At 40.2% G+C, this 20,781-nt stretch overlaps 1 pseudogene; it reads right to left on the reverse strand.

Annotated features, from left to right (window-relative positions):
• Positions 1-8,597: 8,597 nt before the first annotated feature.
• Positions 8,598-12,512, reverse strand: LOC148065355 (uncharacterized; annotated as a pseudogene).
• Positions 12,513-20,781: the final 8,269 nt, after the last annotated feature.

Consider the following 20,781-nt stretch of genomic DNA (forward strand, 5'->3'; position numbering starts at 1 on the left):
TTCAGGACATCTTGCTCAAGGCAATAGCGTGTGGAGCCCTTCAAGCTCCATTCGGGTCTGCAGTGGTCTATGACGTAGTTTGCATCCGGCTCATAAAAAAAAAAGTTAATTTTGAGCTGTAATTTACTGGAAACTCAATACAATCAAAGGCAAAAGGACAACATAGCGATAGCTCTCAGCAGCCCTGACAGAAAAATGTAAGACTTAAGCAAGTCACCCTTCTTTACACAGTAAATGCAGCACCTAAAAATAACTGAGCCACAATTCAATGTATCATACAAGTCTTTAGTCTTTTGTAAATAGTTAGTAGTAGTTATTATTATTGTAGGATTGTCTGAGAAATATTAAGAGTAATCTGAATCACTTGAATAAAAATGCTTAGTCTTGCTGTGCATGTCTTTCATCTTACTGACAACAATAATATTGAAACTGAAGTTTGGATATTTGAAATGATTTTGAAATATCCAAACTTCTTTATAGACTTTATTGTTGTTTAGTTTCACCTGCAGATGGTGATAGGTTTTTTTGTTTTTTTTACATTGTTATCCTATTGCTATACAAAGAGTGTTCGCACATATGTCCATGTTGTTCCTCAAAAGTTGAGGAAGCTGATACAGCTGCAAACCCTTTCGAAGTTGGTCAAGTATTGGTAGGAGACGCCAGTGAGTGTAAAACAATGGTTCTGAGGGGGAAAAGAAAAAAAAGAGAGCCTTTTCATTTCTTTAGATATAGTTACATATGCGATGTACTCTGACAACATTATTTGTATGGTGACTGAACAACCCTCAAATCAAAAAAGTTGTCTCTCGTTTTGGTCTTTTGCGACATCTTCAGGTGTCACGGATAGAGAAGTCCCCCTTGAGCAATGCATAAAAACGTCATTAATTGTTACTCATTATGATAAATTATCATATCAAGTTACTACACATTTGTGGAAAAAAAGTTTGAAAGGAAGTCTGCTAGTTAAAATCAGACAATATTTTTCAATACTACTTTTGTCATTGTACTTTGTAGTCAGTCCCTCATCTGATGTCACAGCTGGGAAAGCTCTTTCAAACTATTTTCGCTGTTTATGTTCAATCAACACATTTTTTATTCAAAAATGAGGGTGTAGTACATAGCTTGTGTAACATTGATCAAAGTACACCTTGGGAACAAAGGGAATTATGAACGTTGTACTACTCTTTTCAGTGTTGATACATATGGACTTTGACGTGGAAAGGTTGCTAAGCACGTTTTTTTGACCATAAAACCCCTTAGTACAACGAGTGGAGCAGCCTCAGACCTTTACAACAACTACGACAAAAACAAACCACCCCTAAAAGCACCCTCCGTGTATCATATGTTGGAGAGCCAGAAATTGACACAGGAGCTCACAGAAAGGAATTCCTGGCAGGTAGCCAATGTTTTGGATTAAATCAATTCATAGTTATTATAGTAGATAATGTCACCTTGCGTCGTTACAGATTTGATGTCTGGAATTGAACAGAAATTATGTAAGCATGCTCCTGACAACAAAGGAAGGAGGGCTACTTCAGGTAATTTCCCACATTTATGATAATGAGTAACAATTAATGACGTTTTTATGCATTGCTCAAGGGGGACTTCTCTATCCGTGACACCTGAAGATGTCGCAAAAGACCAACAGGAGAGACAACTTTTTTGATTTGAGGGTTGTTCAGTCACCATACAAATAATGTTGTCAGAGTACATCGCATATGTAACTATATCTAAGGAAATGAAAAGGCTCTCTTTTTTTTCTTTTCCCCCTCAGAACCATTGTTTTACGCTCACTGGCGTCTCCTACCAATACTTGACCAACTTCGAAAGGGTTTGCAGCTGTATCAGCTTCCTCAACTTTTGAGGAACAACATGGACATATGTGCGAACACTCTTTGTACAGCAATAGGATAACAATGTAAAAAAAACAAAAAAACCTATCACCATCTGCTGGTGAAAATAAACAACAATAAAGTCTAAAGTAGTAGCTTGATATGAGGGTACTTCATAAGTGACATGAATTTGGTGACCATTAGAGTTGTAATTACAAAGTTATTAAAACTGTATGTGAAATTTTGCAAAGAAATATTGATATAAAAGAATTTAGAGGAAAATTTGAAAAAAAAGTTGACTGTAGTAATTTAATATGAAGGTACTCCATAAGTGACACGAATTTGGTGACCATCAGAGTTGTAATTAAAAAGTTATTACAAAATTTACATGAAAGATTACATAAAAATGTTTTTTTTAGAATTTCAAAAATAAATTAAAAAAAACTAATGAGTGTAGTAACTTGATATGAAGGTACTCCTTAAGTGACATGAAATTTTGACCATTAGAGTTGTAATTACAAAGTTATTAAAACTGTATGTGAAATTTTGCAAAGAAATATTGATATAAAAGAATTTAGAGGAAAATTTGAAAAAAAAGTTGACTGTAGTAATTTAATATGAAGGTACTCCATAAGTGACACGAATTTGGTGACCATCAGAGTTGTAATTAAAAAGTTATTACAAAATTTACATGAAAGATTACATAAAAATGTTTTTTTTAGAATTTCAAAAATAAATTAAAAAAAACTAATGAGTGTAGTAACTTGATATGAAGGTACTCCTTAAGTGACATGAAATTTTGACCATTAGAGTTGTAATTACAAAGTTATTACAAAAAGTATGTGGAAAAAGTACATAAAAAATGTTATTTTGAAAATTTCAAAAATAAATTTGATAAACTAATGAGTGTAGTAACTTCATATGAAAGTACTCCATAATTGAAATGAAATTTTGACCATCAGAGTTGTAATTACATAGTCATTACAAAATGTATGTGAAAAATTGCATGAAAATAGTTATTTTGAAAATTTCAAAAAGAGATTTGAAAAACTAATGAGTGTAGTACCTTAATATGAAGGTACTCCATAAGTGACATACATTTGGTGACCATCTGAGTAGTAATTAAAAAGTTATTACAAATTTACATGAAAGATTACATAAAAATAGTTTTTTTAGAATTGCAAAAATTAATTTGAAAAACTAATGATTGTAGTAACTTGATATGAGGGTACTCCATAAGTGACAATAATTTGGTGACCATCAGAGTTGTAATTAAAAAGGTATTACAACATTTACATGAATGATTACATAAAAATATTTTTTTTAGAATTTCAAAAATAAATTTGAAAAACGAATGAGTGTAGTAACTTCATATGAAGGTATTCCTTAAGTGACAGGAACTTGGTGACCATCAGAGTTGTAATTACAAAGTTATTAAAAATGTATGTGAAAAATTGCAAAGAAATATTGATATAAAAGAATTTAGAGGAAAATTTGAAAAAATGTAGACTGTAGTAACTTGATATGAAGGTACTCCTTAAGTGACATGAACTTGGTGACCATTAGAGTTGTAATTACAAAGTTATTACAAAAAGTATGTGAAAAATTGCATGAAAACAGTTATTTGAAAATTTAAAAAATAAATTTGAAAAACTAATTAGTGTATGTTATAAGAATTTAAGTGATTAAAATGTTTGTCCCTCACAAGTTGGTGCCTCGTGACTGATAAAACTTGTGCATCATTACTGATAAAACTTGTGCATCATTACCGATAAAACCACATACCATGACGTTTAATCAACAAACTGTATATGGTCCTTGTCTTATTCCTGCCAACCGAAGATCAACCCCTGCCAGCACGTGTGCCCTTTCTAATCGACGTTCATCGTATCTGTAAACCTGTTCCAGCCTGGTTGTGGCTGATGTAGCTGTGAAACTAAATAAAAAGCGTGAGGGAGACACAGATCGTTGGTATTCACTGGGATCGTTTGAGCGTGGTCTCTACGGTCTGAGTGTCTCCCCTCGCCAGTAACAAGTTTTGACTCTGGTTGTTCTTTACTCTGTCCAGGCATCGAGAACTTAACAATTTTCCCAACAACTTGGTCCTTCGAGCCGGATCGCTACGACTGTTCTGGAGGTGCGAGGATGACGAAAAACTGGGCAAAGTCGGAGGATCTGATCTCCGGGAGAAAGCCCACACGTCAGCGGTGGTTCGAAAGCCGAACGAAACTCAACTAACGTGCATTGTTGAGGTGTTATACGGTGGTGCGGGTTTACAGCCATCGTTGGGGCCTGTTCTGGTGGTTACGTCCCAGAAATTAAAAGAGCTACCTGAAAACCTTGACCGTAAAAACTTAAGGATTGTCATTTGTTGATTGTCAAATAAAAGTCTGGTTACGGGAGTGAATCTTAAACAACCAGTATTTGTCCGCCTTACCAACAGTTGGGAAAGGTAAAAGATTGACAAAAAGACCGTTCTACACTGATAAAAAGCAAAAAACAAATGAAACGAAAAATGAAACGGGGTGAGCTCACAGGGGAGTTTGATAAACTTGCCCAGATAATGGAACAACGATATACCGGTTGCACCAAGTACTTGAACCAACAACACCAAGACCAAGGGGCTGCAGGATGCGCCATCCTGATCCCCGTTAATACTGCTCAGACCGGAAACTCTGACTCAGACGTGACCAAGACAAAACCTGAGAAGAGAAAAACTAAACCTCTTCCCCGAGACCAAAAATGCAGAATAACTAGAGCTATGAATAAATGTTTTTTAAGAGAAAGTAAAACAACTAATACCATTAAAACTACTTTTAACTAATTAACAAACAGTTTACTTGAAAAATTCACCCTTTATGTATTGAATTTATGAAATAAATAACGTGAGAAATTCACCTCTTATGTCGACATTTACAATAAATAACTCAGATCTATTAGCCAAAGAAATATGAAATTATATATTTATTGTTTACATTTATTAAAATGATTATACTATTTTGTCAAAGGTTTTTATGACATTCATTTTTGATCTATGAATATATTGTTTTGTATCTATTTAGACGCATTTGAAGTATCATCTCAGTTTAAAAAATATTATTATTTTAGATTTTTATAGAAAGAGAAGAGAATGTAGGAAAAGAAAGAGAAGAGGAAGTGAATAGAAAGAGAAGAAAATGTAGAAAAAGAAAGAGAAGAGGAAGTGAAGAGAAAGAGAAGAGAATGTAGAAAAAGAAAGAGAAGAGAATGTAGAAAAAAGAAAGAGAAGAGAATGTAGAAAAATAAAGAGAAGAGGAAGTGAAGAGAAAGAGAAGATAATGTAGAAAAAAGAAAGAGAAGAGGAAGTGAAGAGAAAGAGAAGAGAATGTAGAAAAAGTAGAATAGGAAGTGAAGAGAGAGAAGAAATAGAGGAGGAAGAAGAGAGAATAAAGAGAGAGAATGAAGAGAATGAGTGAATAATAATAATAATCTTAACTATAAAATAATTTCTTAAATAACTTAAGAATGTGTGTGTGTTCTTGTGGTGCAGCAGGAATGTTATTAAAAGCTACAGAATGTTTTAGACTTTATAGTTTAGTCATGACTAAAATCTCACCATCTGTGTGCTGCATGAGTGTGTACATGTGTGTGTGTGTCTGTGTGTGAAGGTGAGGGCTCATATTTTTTCAGTAAAACTTCAGAAAATATGTTTTGAAATGTAGTTGATTGTTGTGTTTTGTGTTGTTCTCAACACTTTAATTCGACTTAAATGACACAAAAATAAAGTAAAATGAAAGTATGACATTAACATATTTAGCCGTTGAAATTATTTAAGTCTCGACTGCTGTTTGTTTATCATGTCTTTAAATGGCATCACGGAAGGATGGAGCGAAATGATCGTGTTCGTCGTCCTCATGGTTTTGACAATAAAACAAGGCCATGTGGCCAGAGAATGTCAGTCTCATAAAGACTGACGGGGAGGGGAGGACGAGGCGTTTCATAAAAACACAATTGAATCTGATTCAGAAGTCTCATCCTCCAGAGGGCACCAAACATGCCAAATCCACACACTGTTGAATTATTTTCAAACTGACTCTAAATTCTTCTCCGTGATTGACTTGTCGAACGCTTTTTTTGGTCAGTAATATTTATTTATATAGCGCTTTTCGAGACCAGGGTCACAAAGCGCTTTAACAATCAAAACAATACTCAAAAAAGTATATACTTTAAAGATCAAGATAATACTGAGAACAACACAGGAGTTCGAGAAATTCAAGGAAAAGCCTGAACAAATAGAAACGTCTTAAGATGTTTCTTAAAGGAGTCAGTAGACTCCATCAAGCGCAAAGAGAGAGGAAGATCGTTCCAAAGCTTAGGAGCAACAGCCTGAAAAGATTTCTCTCCTCTGGTCCTGAGCCGTGTGCGTGGAACCATAAGTAGATTTTGATCCACAGACCTCAGAGCCCGAGCTGGGGTGTAAGGCTGGATCAGATCAGTGATGTAAGGAGGAGCCTGACCATGAATAGCTTTGAAAGTAAGAACCAGAATTTTGAAGTTGATCCTGAAAGAAACTGGAAGCCAGTGAAGAGTTTTAAGGACCGGATAGATGTGAGTTCTTCTACTTGAGCGGGTCAGAATTCTCGCTGCAGAGTTCTGAATCAACTGCAGACGAGACAGCTCCTTCTTGTTAAGACATGAAAACAAACTGTTGCAATAGTCCAGACGAGAAGAAACAAACGCATGGATTACAAGCTCCAGATCATGTTCCGACAACATTTTCCTAAATTTAGAGATTTTTCTCAGTTGAAGGAAACAGTTTCTGGTCAGTTTTCTGCAATGTCGAACAAGAGACATGTCTTTATCAAATACAACACCCTGAAATTACTGAGGTCAGTTGGGTCTAAGCCTGGTTTTTTGAGCAGAGGCTCCACAATGGCATGTTTAAATGCATTGGGAAAAACCCCTGTGGAAAGGGAGAGGTTCACCATATTGGTAACCCAGGGACCAATTACATCAAATACTTTGATAAAAAGCCTACACGGAAGGACGTCATCTGAGCAAGAGGAGGGTTTCATCTTGTTCACTAGTGCCGAAATATCACCCAAAGATACAGCAGTGAAGGAGGACCAAGAGGAGGAGAGGGGCTCAGAGACAGTAGGGGTTCCAAACAAAGGGGGAGAGATTTTCTCTTTGATCAATTTAATTTTGTCAATGAAAAATCTCAACAATGCATTGCTGTCAGCTTCACAGAAGACAGGCGTGATTTGAGGAGCAGGAGACACGAGAGAATTAATCGTGTCAAACAAAACTTTGGGGTTTTTCCTATTTGCTGCTACCAGTTTTCTGATGTAATCAGATCTAGCACTTTCTACCATCTCATTGTAAGAAGTCAATAGATCCCTGAGGTGAAGTCTATGCACCTCAAGTTTAGTGGACTTACAGAGACGCTCAGTCTTTCGACAAAGTCTCTTCAGACTCAGGAGATCTTCATTTGTCCAAGGGCACCGTTTTTTCTGAATTTTCAAGTTCGATTTAACAGGTGCCACTTGATCCAGTATTTCAACACAATGATCAGTGAAACAGTGAATCAAACTGTCCACGTCTGGGCAGTCATCAAAGGAAAGACGGTCAAACATAGCAGAAAAACTGTCTGCAGTATCGGCTGAGATGACACGCCTCTGAGACCTAACTTTCAAAGGCTTAGGTTCAGGGATGAAGTCCAGGTTAAACAATACAAGAGAATGATCACTCAGATGGACATCATGTACAGATACATTAGAAATGTCCAGGCCAAGAGTAAAAACTAAGTCTAAAATGTGGCCTTTTTGATGAGTGGGTTCAGAAACATGTTGCTCAAAATTAAAGGCTTCTGTTAAAGTTAAAAGTTCTTTAGCAGAACAAGATGTGACGTCATCAACATGAAGATTAAAGTCTCCAAGAATAAGGACGGATTCCATTTGAAAAATGCAAGATAAGAAGTCACTAAAGTCTTTCAAGAACATCGCCGCAGGACCAGGTGGACGGTAGATTGTGTTGTGAATTTGGAAATCAGGCAGTCGGAGAATTTTAAAAGTTTAAAAACAAAATGCTTTATTTCAAGCTTAAGAGCAGATATATGCCGGCAGTCCAACGTGCACGGACCTAAGCGGAACAACCTCTCAGGTGAGTTGTTGTTCTGAAAAGGATACCTAAGCAGAGTGCGCAGACTCGTTTGTAAGAGAATCTTGAGATTAACATTGGTCAAAATCAAAGATGCAGGCGGGCGTTGCTTAGCGATACGCGGCCTGGTTGGAGCACTTGGATCCTTCCTTCGCCGTTGCTCCCCCTTACGGATGGAATGGGTCCATCGGTGTCTCTCGGTGTCAAGCCCCAAGTCTAATTGTCATGTTCCTGTTCTGATGGTTACCAGGGTACCGTTATCAACTGGCATGCCGATGGTTATGAAACAGGGAGGTTCCTCTCGCTGACCTCGGATCCTTCGGTGCAGTGTCGGGGCTGAGTCGCAATTATGAATTTGTGTGTTTACCTCAGTAGTTTTCTACAAACAGATTATTGCATAGTATTGCAGTTATATAAGCATAGCACGTATAACACATTTGTATGAATAAATTAAAGAATATCCCCTTTAATGATTAAGACCCACACATGTATTTTACTCATTAAATCCCCCTTTTCACACCTACTTGGTGTGACTAAATGCTACCCGCGCTTAAGTATGTGAGTCAAAATACATATCTGTGAATAAACGTTACCAGCGCAAGTATGTGAGTCAAAAAATATATGAAATTAATGCCACCCATTGTCATAAGTGCTGTCATGCATGGGTTCAGGTTCTATGTCTGATCCATCATACGGTAGGCGTTCAGGGGGTGGGTAGACAACCACTCCATTGATGGTAAGGAACGCCCCGTCAATGGTGGACACATCACTGCTCTCAGCGTCACTGTTGTCAGCATCCCCATCAGAGTTCTGAGGGAGTAAAGGAAATAGGCCACCAGGTGGGTCGGTGGGCTTCTCCTTGGACACGGCAGTGACGATCAGGCGGCTGAACAGCGTCCGGATGCACGGGATACAACAGCATCCACATGTAACAAGGATAGCGAGAAAGACAGCGATAGAAACTCCTAAAGACATAATTAAATTCTTCCACAAGGGAAGTGATCTTTCCATGAGAAATGACGGCGGCCCCCATCCTCATTTACTGGGGGTGGAGTCCCCATCAATCTCCGCAGGACTCTGTTCACATTCATCTTTGTTCCGAATTGGAGATTCTAAGTTTGCCAAATCGGCTCTTACTTCTGAAAGTGTTCTGGTTGGGTTAGGTGCTGGGGCACAATGTGTCAGGTGGTGCCAGGGTGCGCCTGATTTACCTCTGACCTGGACCGAGTGTGATGTCACCTCTTTTACTTCGAATGGTCCAGTCCACCTGGGTTCCGACCACTTTCTCTTGTGGACCTTGACCCTGACCCAGTCACCTATTTTGACCCGATGTTCTGGTTCAGCTGGTTCCTTCACCAGGGCTCTGGAAATCTGTGCAGAGAGAGCTGAAACCAAAGATGTTAGTTCTTGCATGTAGCTTGATTTTTCAATCAAACTGACGTCCAGAGGGGGCACGTGACCTCCCTCTCTGGGCGGACCAGGCATCGGCCGACCTGTCAACAACTCATGTGGTGTTAGGTGAGTGCCACCTCCTTTGGAGGTCCTCATAGCCATGAGGGCCAAAGGGAGAGCCTCAACCCAACTCAAATTTGAACTAGCACAAACCTTAGCTATCTTAGCTTTAAGTGTCTGATTAGCTCTTTCAACGAGGCCTTGAGATTGAGGATGATAGACTGACCCATAACTGTGAGTAATCCCTAGGCTTTGTTCGATTTCATGCAACATGGAGTTATTGAAATGTGTTCCATTATCGGACCGAATGCGTCTAGGAACCCCATATCTGGGGATGAGTTCTGTTTGTAGCCATTTAACAACTGTTTTGGCATCTTCATGTCTGGTGGGAATAGCTTCCACCCATCGAGAAAATCTGTCTACCATTACCAACATGTATCTCTTACCCTGCACCCTTTGTTCTATTCCCATATCAGTATAGTCTATACTAATATCTTGGAAACAAGCTGTAGGTACTGGATAAGAGCCCATTGGTGTTTTAAATGGTTTCTTTGGGTTGTGTTGACCACAAGTAGTGCATTCTTCACAGAACAGTTTAGAGATGCTTTCTAAATGTGGGTGCCACCACAGGGCACTTATGCGCAAGAATGTCTGTCTTTGCCCTTCATGGGTCTTTCCATGCGCTTCTGGTAGGAGTAGTTGGACAAGTTTGGCAGGTGCAACGATTCTTCCATCATGTGACCTCCACAAGCCTGTGGGGTCTTTGGTTCCACCTTTTCTTGTCCATTCTGACCATTCATATGGACCTGCAGCTTCTTGGAGTTCCTTAAGTTGTTTCAGCGTTAGCCTGTTGTCGTCTGGTTCTGTTGGTTTGAGAATCATAATACCTGCTCCATAGCCTCCGGCTTTCTTGGAAGCTTCGTTCGCAGCGTCATTGCCTTTGGCTATTCTGGAGTTACTGTACCGATCATGACCTTTGCACTTCATGACAGCAACTTCTTTGGGGAGCGACACTGCTTTGACCAGTCTTTGAATGGCATCTTGGTGGCGGATGGGAGTGTTGTTAGCAGTCATGAATCCTCTTCTTTCCCATGTTGGTGCATCTACATGAATTGCTCCATGAGCGTAGGCTGAGTCAGTGTAGACATTAGCTGTCTGTCCTTCTGCATAAGTGAGTGCTTGAATGAGAGCCTCGATTTCAGCCAACTGAGCTGATGCTGGTTGTGGAATAACTCCTTCTTTGACAGTGTGGATCGAGCCGTCCGGCATTTGTTGAACTACTGCATATGAGGCTCTGTTCAGGCCATCACTTCCTCTGTAGCAACATCCATCTGTGTAAAGCCACATATCTGGTGCCTTTAATGGGGTGTTTAGGAGGTCCCTCCTGATCTTGTTTTCCATTATGGCGAGTTCTTCACAGACATGTGGTTCACCTGTTCCAAAGTTACCTGCCATGTTTCTGTCGGCTGTGACATAGGTGATGTGGGGTTGAGTGCATGTACGCTGGATTTTTGTTTTTCTTGCTGTGGAGAAAGTAAACTCTTTGCTTGTTAGGAAGGCTGACACTCCATGGTTAATGTGGATCTCAAGAGGGTGGCACATAACAATATTTGCTGTTTTAGCAATGGTTTTTGCTAGTGCTGCAATGTACCTTGTACAGGCAGGCTGGCCTGCTTCGATGGCGTCCAGTTTTGATGAGTGATATAATAACACTCTTCTTTCTCCCCCTTTTTTCTGATACAATACTCCATGAAGATGAGAGTATTGTTCAGAAACATCAAGATGAAATGGTAACTTGTAGTCAGGGGGCATAAGTGCTGCTGCTTGAGCCAGTACCTGTTTGACGTCGGTAAAGGCTTCTCCTGCCTTTGTTGTCCAGTTGAGGAGGGCGTTCAGGTTTCTTGCACCCACTTCACTGATCAGCGCTCTGAGCGGGGCAGTCCTTGGCGAGTAGTCAGGAATGTGTGACCTGCTGTATCCTGTAAGGCCCAAGAAAGAGAGCATACCTGATACAGTAGTTGGTTTGGGGTGGTGCAGGATAGATTGTCTGTGTGCTGATGAGACGCCAAGTCCTTCAGCTGAGATGAGTCTTCCCAGGAATGTCACTTCTCTGCGGCATAACTGGACTTTTTCTTTCTTGATTTTGTAGCCTTTTATCTGCAAAAGTTTAAGAAAATCTTCTGTTGCCGACAGGCAGAGTTCAGCCGTCCTCCCGGCCAGGAGGAGGTCATCGACATATTGGATCAGAACGACACCTTCAGGGAGGGGCAGTTCTAAGAGGTGTGTCTTCAGTGCTCTGTTGAAGATTCCAGGAGAGTCTCTGAAGCCTTGGGGCAGTCAACTGTAGGTATACTGTTGACCTGCAAACGTGAAGGCAAAGATAGGTTGCGACCTAGGGTCCAAAGGGATGCTGAAGAATGCGTTAGCCAGATAAATGACTGTAAAATACACTAGGTCCGGGCTCAGACTGCTCAGTGCGAGATGTGGGTCCGGGACAGGATGCACATCAGGGATGGTGTTGTCATTGATCATTCTGAAGTCTTGAACCATTCTCCAACCTTTGCCCCCAGCTTTCTCCACGGGTAGAATGGGTGTGTTCCATGGAGATCTGCAAGGATAGATAACACCTGCGTCTACCAGACCTTGAATTGTCGGCGTGATTCCAGCCATCTGCACAGGGGTGAGAGGGTACTGTCTTTTGTAGACTCGTACGGTGGAGGAAGGCAGCTCATCTTCGCTTGAATCTGTGACATTTGCAGAGCTTGGAGATTCATTTGGTATCGGGCTTACTTGTATGGAGGTCTTCCGGATTGTTCCGCTTCCCGGGTAGGCCTCCTGTTTTTTATCTTTGGATGCTGGGGTAGAGTTCCTGCGGGTGAAATGCTTTTCAGAATAACCTGTGCGGCGACTCCGCCTGGGGTGGAAGTCATCCTCTTGTTCCTGGTAGTCTCCTACTGTGGGAGAACTTGGTATGGTATCCTGTAGGTGAGATGCCATAAATTCATCAACATCTTTAATGGTTAGGCTGCCTCCTCTCACGCCTTCTAAGTTTGATACTTGTCCGTCGGCTCTGTTCAAGAATTTAGTCATGGCTTCAAGTCTTTTTCTTATTTCATTCTGAGTTACCACCTCATCTACTGTGATGCTTCCATTTGTTGTTTGTAGTAGCGGTGCTTGGACAGCAGATGGCGGTGTTGGCTGGATCTGGACCTGCTCAAGAAATGGATTGTGGGCAGAGAGGTGAGTGGGTGTACCAAATGCAGCATATGGAGGCGGAGGAGGTGGAGTAATATCGGAAGTATCAGGTTGCGTGATGTAATCAGCAAGACTGGTTGTTGGCGCGGGTGCAGATGTAGAAATATTTAATGCAGCGAGGGTGGGGTACAACCCAGCATGGGCGTATCGGCTTCTTTGTCTTTCTGGGAGGGTGCGTCTGCAGTTTTAGCTTTGGGCTGTAAGTGGCGCTGTTCATAGCACGTCTGAATTATTACTCCTCCTACTCTTGATTCTGCTTTTACCATTTCAAAATGTTTTCTGGCAGATGTCTTTTTATCATTCCACCAGCAGATCCTTCTTCTGTTGCATCTATTTTTGCTTTAAGATGCCTTTCTCTGAGATCTTTAGCTATGATCTCGAGGGCTTTTTGATTGAGGGGCCCTCCGGCTCCCATCCAGCCTTCAACCGTCCATCTATTTAACAGTTTATCCGCTACTTTCCCATCCCCCTTTTCATAATCCTTACTTACTTTAACCTTAGCTTTTATTCTTTTAGCCCACTGATCCCCCACATTCGCCATTTTAGGTGTGCTCGGAGGACAACACAGTCACCGTGTTTTTTATTTTTTTTTAAGTAACTTGCTGTGTCCCGAACACCCTACGCACACACAAATTCAGCAAACAGTAAATCTGTTTTTTTTTTGTTTTTTTTTAAACAGATTATTGTTTCTTGAACTCACACAATCCGCACAGTTTGTCACAATCCGCACTGTTAATTTTGTTTTTTTTTGTTTTTTTTTAAACAGATTATTGTTTCTTGAACTCACACAATCCGCACAGTTTGTCACAATCCGCACTGTTAATTTAGTTTTTGTTATATCCCAGCACTAATCCAATAAGAATGCTTGGAATAGCCACCATGAATATTACGAAAATTAGTAAATTCGTTTTCCACACACTCCGCAAATCTTTCTTCAACCCTTCAATCTGATCAAAAATCAATTCAAGTGTAACTTCACCGTTTCCTTCTTCTTCAGTCAAACCAAATCTACTCCCAAATCTTTCTTCTGCTACTAGATCAGAATCTATAACAACAGCTTGTGATTCGGAACTTAATTCTTGTTGATTTACTAGAAATGTGTTCAATTTCTGGGTTTAATTCAATTTCAAACAACTCCATGCCATGTTAAATTTGGATGAATCAAACTAATTCCACGCTTCTCCCATGTCTCCGTCAAAAAGTAAATCGTCAACTCCCAATTCAATGATATTCCCGTCTCCTTCAACCTCAACCTCAATATATTCAACTATATCCTCTTGGACTTGTTCCGGAACCAGTCCACTCATTAACTCAGAATTTAAATTTATTGTATCACAACCACTGCTATCGTACTGCGTCTTTACAGCTACGCATAGTCCCGAAGGAATTGTGCTTCGTCAAATATTTTCTAATGTATCACATAAATTTAAATTTCTATTATATTGTATAACAACCACTGCCACCGTATTGTTTCTTACACAGTTCACGCGATTACTGTGTTTTCTTACAACTACGCCTGTTACCGAAGGAATTGTGTATTCACCAAATGTTTCTTATTGTATTACGACCACTGCCAGCACCCTGTTTTGTCCACAGCCACGTCTGGTCCCGAAGGAATCATATATCCTACCGCCCCTCTATCGGAGTTAGGCCACGGTAGGTCCCGTAGGATATTTCTCTTTTCACTCTTTTCCTCGTTATTCTCTTTTTTTTTTTTTTTTAAGATATTTGTTTATTGATTTTTTACATAAAACAATAAGTACAGCTCAACAGCTTAAATGGAATGATACATAGAAAATAGATAATAATAAAAGAAAATAAAAATATGAAAGAAGAAAGAAGGGAAATAACATTTTTGCCGCTGTACAAATAAAAGTATACATATATATCCACACGCACTCAAACATATACAGTATATTCATAAAAATAAAATAAAAATGAAAAGATACATTCTTGTATAATTAACAGAAAAGGTAAGAAGAACTAAGACAAAATAAATAAATAAAAGACACCACAACAAAATAAATAAAAAAAAAAAAAAAAAAAAAATTAAATAAAAAAAAAATAAAAACAAAAATTAAAAAATTAAAAAATATATATATATTAAAAAAAAAACACAAACAAAACAAAACATGCCTGGTCCGCACATACACACACCCCACCCCACATAGATAATAACATTATCAATCTAAACAAGCATTTAAAATAAACAAGAAATAAAAGGGAAGATGTTCATGAAGTGACAGTCAAGTGCATTGTCCTTGCATATACCAGAAAAGGTCCCCACATCCTTGAGTGTTTCCGGCACCGTCGTGCATAAGTTAGAAATGTATAATAAGAGGTCATCTGCATAAAGTGAGACTTTGTGCTCCACGCCATTTCTTGTTATGCCAGTGATTTTAGGATTAGAACGTAGGGCTACAGCCAGAGGTTCGACTGCAATAGCAAACAGCAGTGGACTTAAAGGGCATCCTTGTCTGGTGGATCTGAAGAGCGAAAAGTGTTCTGAATTATTGTTGTTTGTACGTACAGAGGCTTGAGGTGAGGAGTACAACAATCTAATCCAGTTAATAAATCTCTTGCTGTATCCAAATCTGTCAAGAGTGTAAAAAAGGTATGGCCACTCTACCCGGTCAAAGGCTTTTTCTGCGTCAAGAGATATAACAGCTTCAGCAGTAATGTGACTGGATGAGGTATAGATTATGTTGACTAACCTTCTCAAGTTAAAAAAAGATTGTCTATTTTTAATGAAGCCTGTTTGATCAGGAGAAATAATTACCGGGAGTGACGATTCAAGACGTAAAGCTAGAAGTTTGGATAATAGTTTAAAGTCAACATTCAAGAGGCTGATGGGGCGGTAAGAAGCACATGACAGAGGGTCTCTGTTCTTTTTCAGAATGAGGGAAATAGAGGCCTGTGTAAGAGTTTGTGGTAGTTTAAGTGACTCGTATGATTCGTTAAACATGTCGACCAAGGTTGGGGCTAATTTGTGTAAAAATTTCTTATAAAATTCTAATGAGTAACCATCCGGTCCTGGGCATTTTCCACATTGCATGGAACCGGCTGCAGTGGAAAGCTCTTCTTTAGTGATGCTTGAGTCCATGTTTTTAACTAGTTCTGGGGGTACAAAAGGAATATCAAGTGATCTGAAAAAACTTTCAAAATCTGAAATATCTGCCTTATTCTCTGACTTGTACAGATTTTGTAGAAGTCTCTGAACTCATCGTTTATCTTTTTATGATCAGTTGCTATTCCAGAAGGTGTTTTAATTTGAGTTATTTTTCGTGAGGCTGAAATCTGTCGTAACTGATATGCTAATAATTTACTGGCCTTATCACCATGCTCGTAATAGTTGAATTTAGATTTTAATAACATCTCAGTCGCTTGGTCTGTGGATAATAGTTCAAATTCAGTTTTTAGGGAAAGGCGCTCCTTATAGAGGTCAGGTGACGGGGAGGATGCGTAGATCAAGTCAAGCTGACTGATGCGTTTCGTTTATTCTTTAATTTTAGTGTTTTTTAATCTTCTCTCGTAGTTAGTGTATGAGATTATTTCATCTCTAATATAGGCCTTGAGAGTTTCCCATAGCAGTGAAGCTGACACTCCCGGGGTCTTGTTGACACTAAGAAAGAAATCTATTTGTTTTGATATAGATTTAACAAAGTCGTCATTTGACAAAAGACGGTTGTTAAAGCGCCATGGAGTGCGGCTGTTATTCATATCTACAAAATTTACTGTCATAGTGACCGGAGCATGATCTGAAATAACAATTGCTTCATATGAGGTGGATTTTATCTCAGGCAGAAATCGGTTGTCAACAAGAAAATAATCTATACGGGTGAAAGTGTGGTGGAGATTTGAGAAGAATGAATAGGCTTTAGCGGTGGGATTTTGATATCGCCAAGGGTCAATTACGGAAAATTGCTCCTTAAACATTTGGATAATTTTGGCTGACCGTGAGGGTAAACAACTTCGACTAGAAGAGCGATCAAGTTTTGGGTCTAGCCAGCAATTAAAGTCTCCTCCAAATATAGGGAGGTGCGAGGATATGTCTGGTAAATTAGAGAATAAGGATTTAAAGAAGCCCTCGTCATCCCAGTTTGGACCATGAACATTGATGAGCATGACTGGAGTGTGGCACAGTTTCCCAACAACAATGAGATAACGCCCATTTGGATCCGTTATTGTTCTTGTGCATTCAAAGGGGACTGATTTGTGCAACAGAATAGCCACTCCCTTGGTCTTGCCGTGGAATGAAGACTGATAACTCTGACCAATCCAACTGCACTACAGCTTTCTTTGGTCTGAATTTTTAAGATGAGTCTCTTGTAAATAGACAATTTGGGCTCCTAGATGTTTAAGATGGTGTAGTACCTTACTGCGCTTGATGGGATTGTTGAGGCCTTTGCAATTCCAGCTGCAAAATTTTAAATCACCCATAGTTTCCACTGTACTGTTAGATGCTATCATGTCTGAAGAAAGTTATGCATAATGCTTGAAAGACAGGAAATGCGCACTGATGGCGGACCAGGCATGGATCCCAAACACAGAACAAAAAAAAAAAAACAAAAAAAAAAAACAACAACAACAATCCCTTAAAACAACATAACCCAAAACCCACCCTCCTTGGCAGAAGTGACTCCCCAAATGAGACACGCCCAAACCCTAACAAACACACTCTCTTGGCAGCTTTCATACCCTCCACTACAAACTGCTGCTCCTAACTGGATTGTGACAATAACACAAATAAGTAAATATTAGTTGCACACCTCTTGAACAAACAAAACTTGACGCAAACATTAGTAAATATACATGTATATATGTAATAATGATAATCTATATAAACAAGATATATTTAACACAAAAACTTTGTAGACAAAAACTCACTCTGAGAACTTCTTGTTGTCAACATTTAAATCAGAATATTTGCTCACCCACAACGACTCAAGTATTTGGATCCACCACCTTTCTCAGGTGTTTCTTAACAAAGTCAGATGCAGCTGTGGGGTCCTGGAAACGATGCGTTATCCCATCAGAAGTTGTGATCCTGAGAACCGCCGGGAAGAACAGACCAAACTTGATGCCGGGGCAAGAGTGCAGCGTGCGCTTCACCTCCGTAAATGCTGCTCGTCTCCTAGCAACAGCGGGTGGATAGTCGGCAAAGATGAAAAATGGTTTGCCCCGGTAGAGAAGAGGAGAATGTTCCGCCGCTCGTCTCAGAATCTCGTTGCGAACTTTGAAATAGTGAACCCTCGCCAGGAATGATCGCGGTGCCGTCCCCTCCTTGTTCGCGGATGTCCGGTGAGCTCGGTCCAGCAGCGGCTCCGTGTCCAGGTGTAGAACGTCTTTCAGAAGTTGAGAAATAAACTCCGTGGGACGGGAACCCTCCACTCCATCGGCCAGTCCCACCAGTCGGATATTGTTCCTCCGCGAGCGTCCCTCCAGGTCCTCGCACCTGTCGTCCAGTCGCTTCACCTGCGCGGTCAGCGTGTTCACGGAGGCCTCGAGCTCCGCGATGCGGTCGCCATAATCCGAAGCAGCGTGTTTAAGATCCAGGAGGGTCTGCTCGTGTTTTCCGATCTTCTCTTTTAGCGGCTCAATGCACTCAGTCACTTCCCGTTGTACTGCTGCGATCTCAGAGCGAATAGTAGCCAGTGAAGAGTCAATTTTGACGAAAGATATCGGCTTTTAGAGAGTCCGTCATGGCTTGCAAAAGTTCGCTGCTAAGCGGGCTATCGATGCTAGCCTCCGGGGGTTTGTTGCAGCCTGCTCTCGGCGGTTCTGTTTTCTGACGAGTCGATGACATTGTGGATGAAAAAAAGTTTAAAAAATAAATTCGAAGAATCTGTTGAGGTCTTGTCGCTGTTTTCTGTGGTTATAGTTCGCAAAAATGGTGTATATTATATAAAATTAGTCACAGTTCCAGGAGCCGCAGAGAAACACGTCCTACATCCTCAGCCTTCGACCACGCCCCCGTTATTCTCTTTTTAACGGTATTCTCTCTTTAAAACCTTAAAATAAAACCTTAAATAAACGGGACATTCAGAATATATCTGCTCAAAATTTATCCTTAAAACGTTTAACTTTTAACTTAAGTCTTCATACTCACACCAAGTACTATTGATCACACAATTTGGTATATTCAATCACAGAATTTTGATTATAACAGGTTTCTGCTTACCTTTTTTAGTAGAGCTCTGGTGATCAAGTTCCCGAGTATGGGCAGAATCCTCTCCGGATCTCGGCTGGCCTTCTGGCTCGTTCCGACTCCGTCTGGACGGGACGCCGATCTTTGAGTCGAGTCCTTGGTCCGTTCGATCGTTATCAAACCATCCTCTGCTACCAAAGTTTGTTGTGAATTTGGAAATCAGGCAGTCGGAGAATTTTAAAAGTTTAAAAACAAAATGCTTTATTTCAAGCTTAAGAGCAGATATATGCCGGCAGTCCAACATGCACGGACCTAAGCGGAACAACCTCTCAGGTGAGTTGTTGTTCTGAAAAGGATACCTAAGCAGAGTGCGCAGACTCGTTTGTAAGAGAATCTTGAGATTAACATTGGTCAAAATCAAAGATGCAGGCGGGCGTTGCTTAGCGATACGCGGCCTGGTTGGAGCACTTGGATCCTTCCTTCGCCGTTGCTCCTCCTTACGGATGGAATGGGTCCATCGGTGTCGCTCGGTGTCAAGCCCCAAGTCTAATTGTCATGTTCCTGTTCTGATGGTTACCAGGGTACCGTTATCAACTGGCATGCCGATGGTTATGAAACAGGGAGGTTCCTCTCGCTGACCTCGGATCCTTCGGTGCAGTGTCGGGGCTGAGTCGCAATTATGAATTTGTGTGTTTACCTCAGTAGTTTTCTACAAACAGATTATTGCATAGTATTGCAGTTATATAAGCATAGCACGTTTAACACATTTGTATGAATAAATTAAAGAATATCCCCTTTAATGATTAAGACCCACACATGTATTTTACTCATTAATTGACACACAATATAAAGGTCTTGTAGAACCAACCAAGATCATCTGAGATTCAAAATAAGTGAATTCCTGTGTCTGAATCACTTTGCAAGAACAACTCTCCCTAAAAACAGTAGCAAGACCTCCTCCACGACCAGAGACCCAGGACAGCGCACGCTACTGGACAGAGTTCGTTCAGATGAATAAACTCTTCCTCTCTCTGCCAAGTCTCAGAAAGACATAATAAATCCAAATTAACTCTTGTGAAAAGATCATTAAGAATAAAGGATTTATTAGTAATGGAGCGAACATTAAGAAGTCCCACATTCAGCACCGATGACGTCACTGACGACGCCGCGTCACTGACAGGCGCGCAGAGCGGGATCTTTTGAAGCGAACAGCGGTCACGTGGGTACCAGCTGTCACTGAAGTTCAACTTGGTAGTAAAAGCCGAATTAAAGAGAGGAAATTAAAAAATCTTACCACCTTTTGTCGCAGGGCACTGAACTCACTTTTGCCCATCTTGCTCAAAGCTTTGGTGACTCACCCACCATCTTTTCTGAAGCCATTTCTCCCTTCTAAACTTTCTGCCCAGGCGGCTGAAATCATTGCTCTTACTCAAGCTTGCCGCCATTTAAAGGACGCTGCTCTTACTATTTATACTGACAGCCGATATCAATCAACAATCTGCATGTTTATACAAAACAGTGGGAGACAAGGGGCTTTAAGACAACCGCGGGGAAAGATATTATTCACTAAACTTATCATGCAGATGGTTTTCAATATTTTGCCAAAGATTTGTTCAGCAAATGAATTGTATGCATCAAAAACAATCCTCAAGATCACAGACGTACCCCTATAGGACGATTTCCAGAACCCAGTCCTCCAATCCACACATGGACTTTATACAGTTAAACCCTGTAAACCAATTTGCATATTGTCTGATAATAATTAATGCTTATCCGAATGGGTATAAATCTTTACATCCAAAACACCAGGTGCACTCACAGTAGCAAAAGCTCTCTGTTAACACATTTTTCCTACATTTCGAATTCCAAAAATCATCCGAAGTGATAATGGCACGCACTTTGTAAACTAAGTAATTAAACGGCTAGCTAACCATTTCAAGATTGAGTTGAAAAATC

The sequence above is a fragment of the Callionymus lyra genome, chromosome 15 (genome assembly GCF_982586985.1).
Source record: "Callionymus lyra chromosome 15, fCalLyr1.hap1.1, whole genome shotgun sequence".
NCBI lineage: Eukaryota > Metazoa > Chordata > Actinopteri > Syngnathiformes > Callionymidae > Callionymus > Callionymus lyra.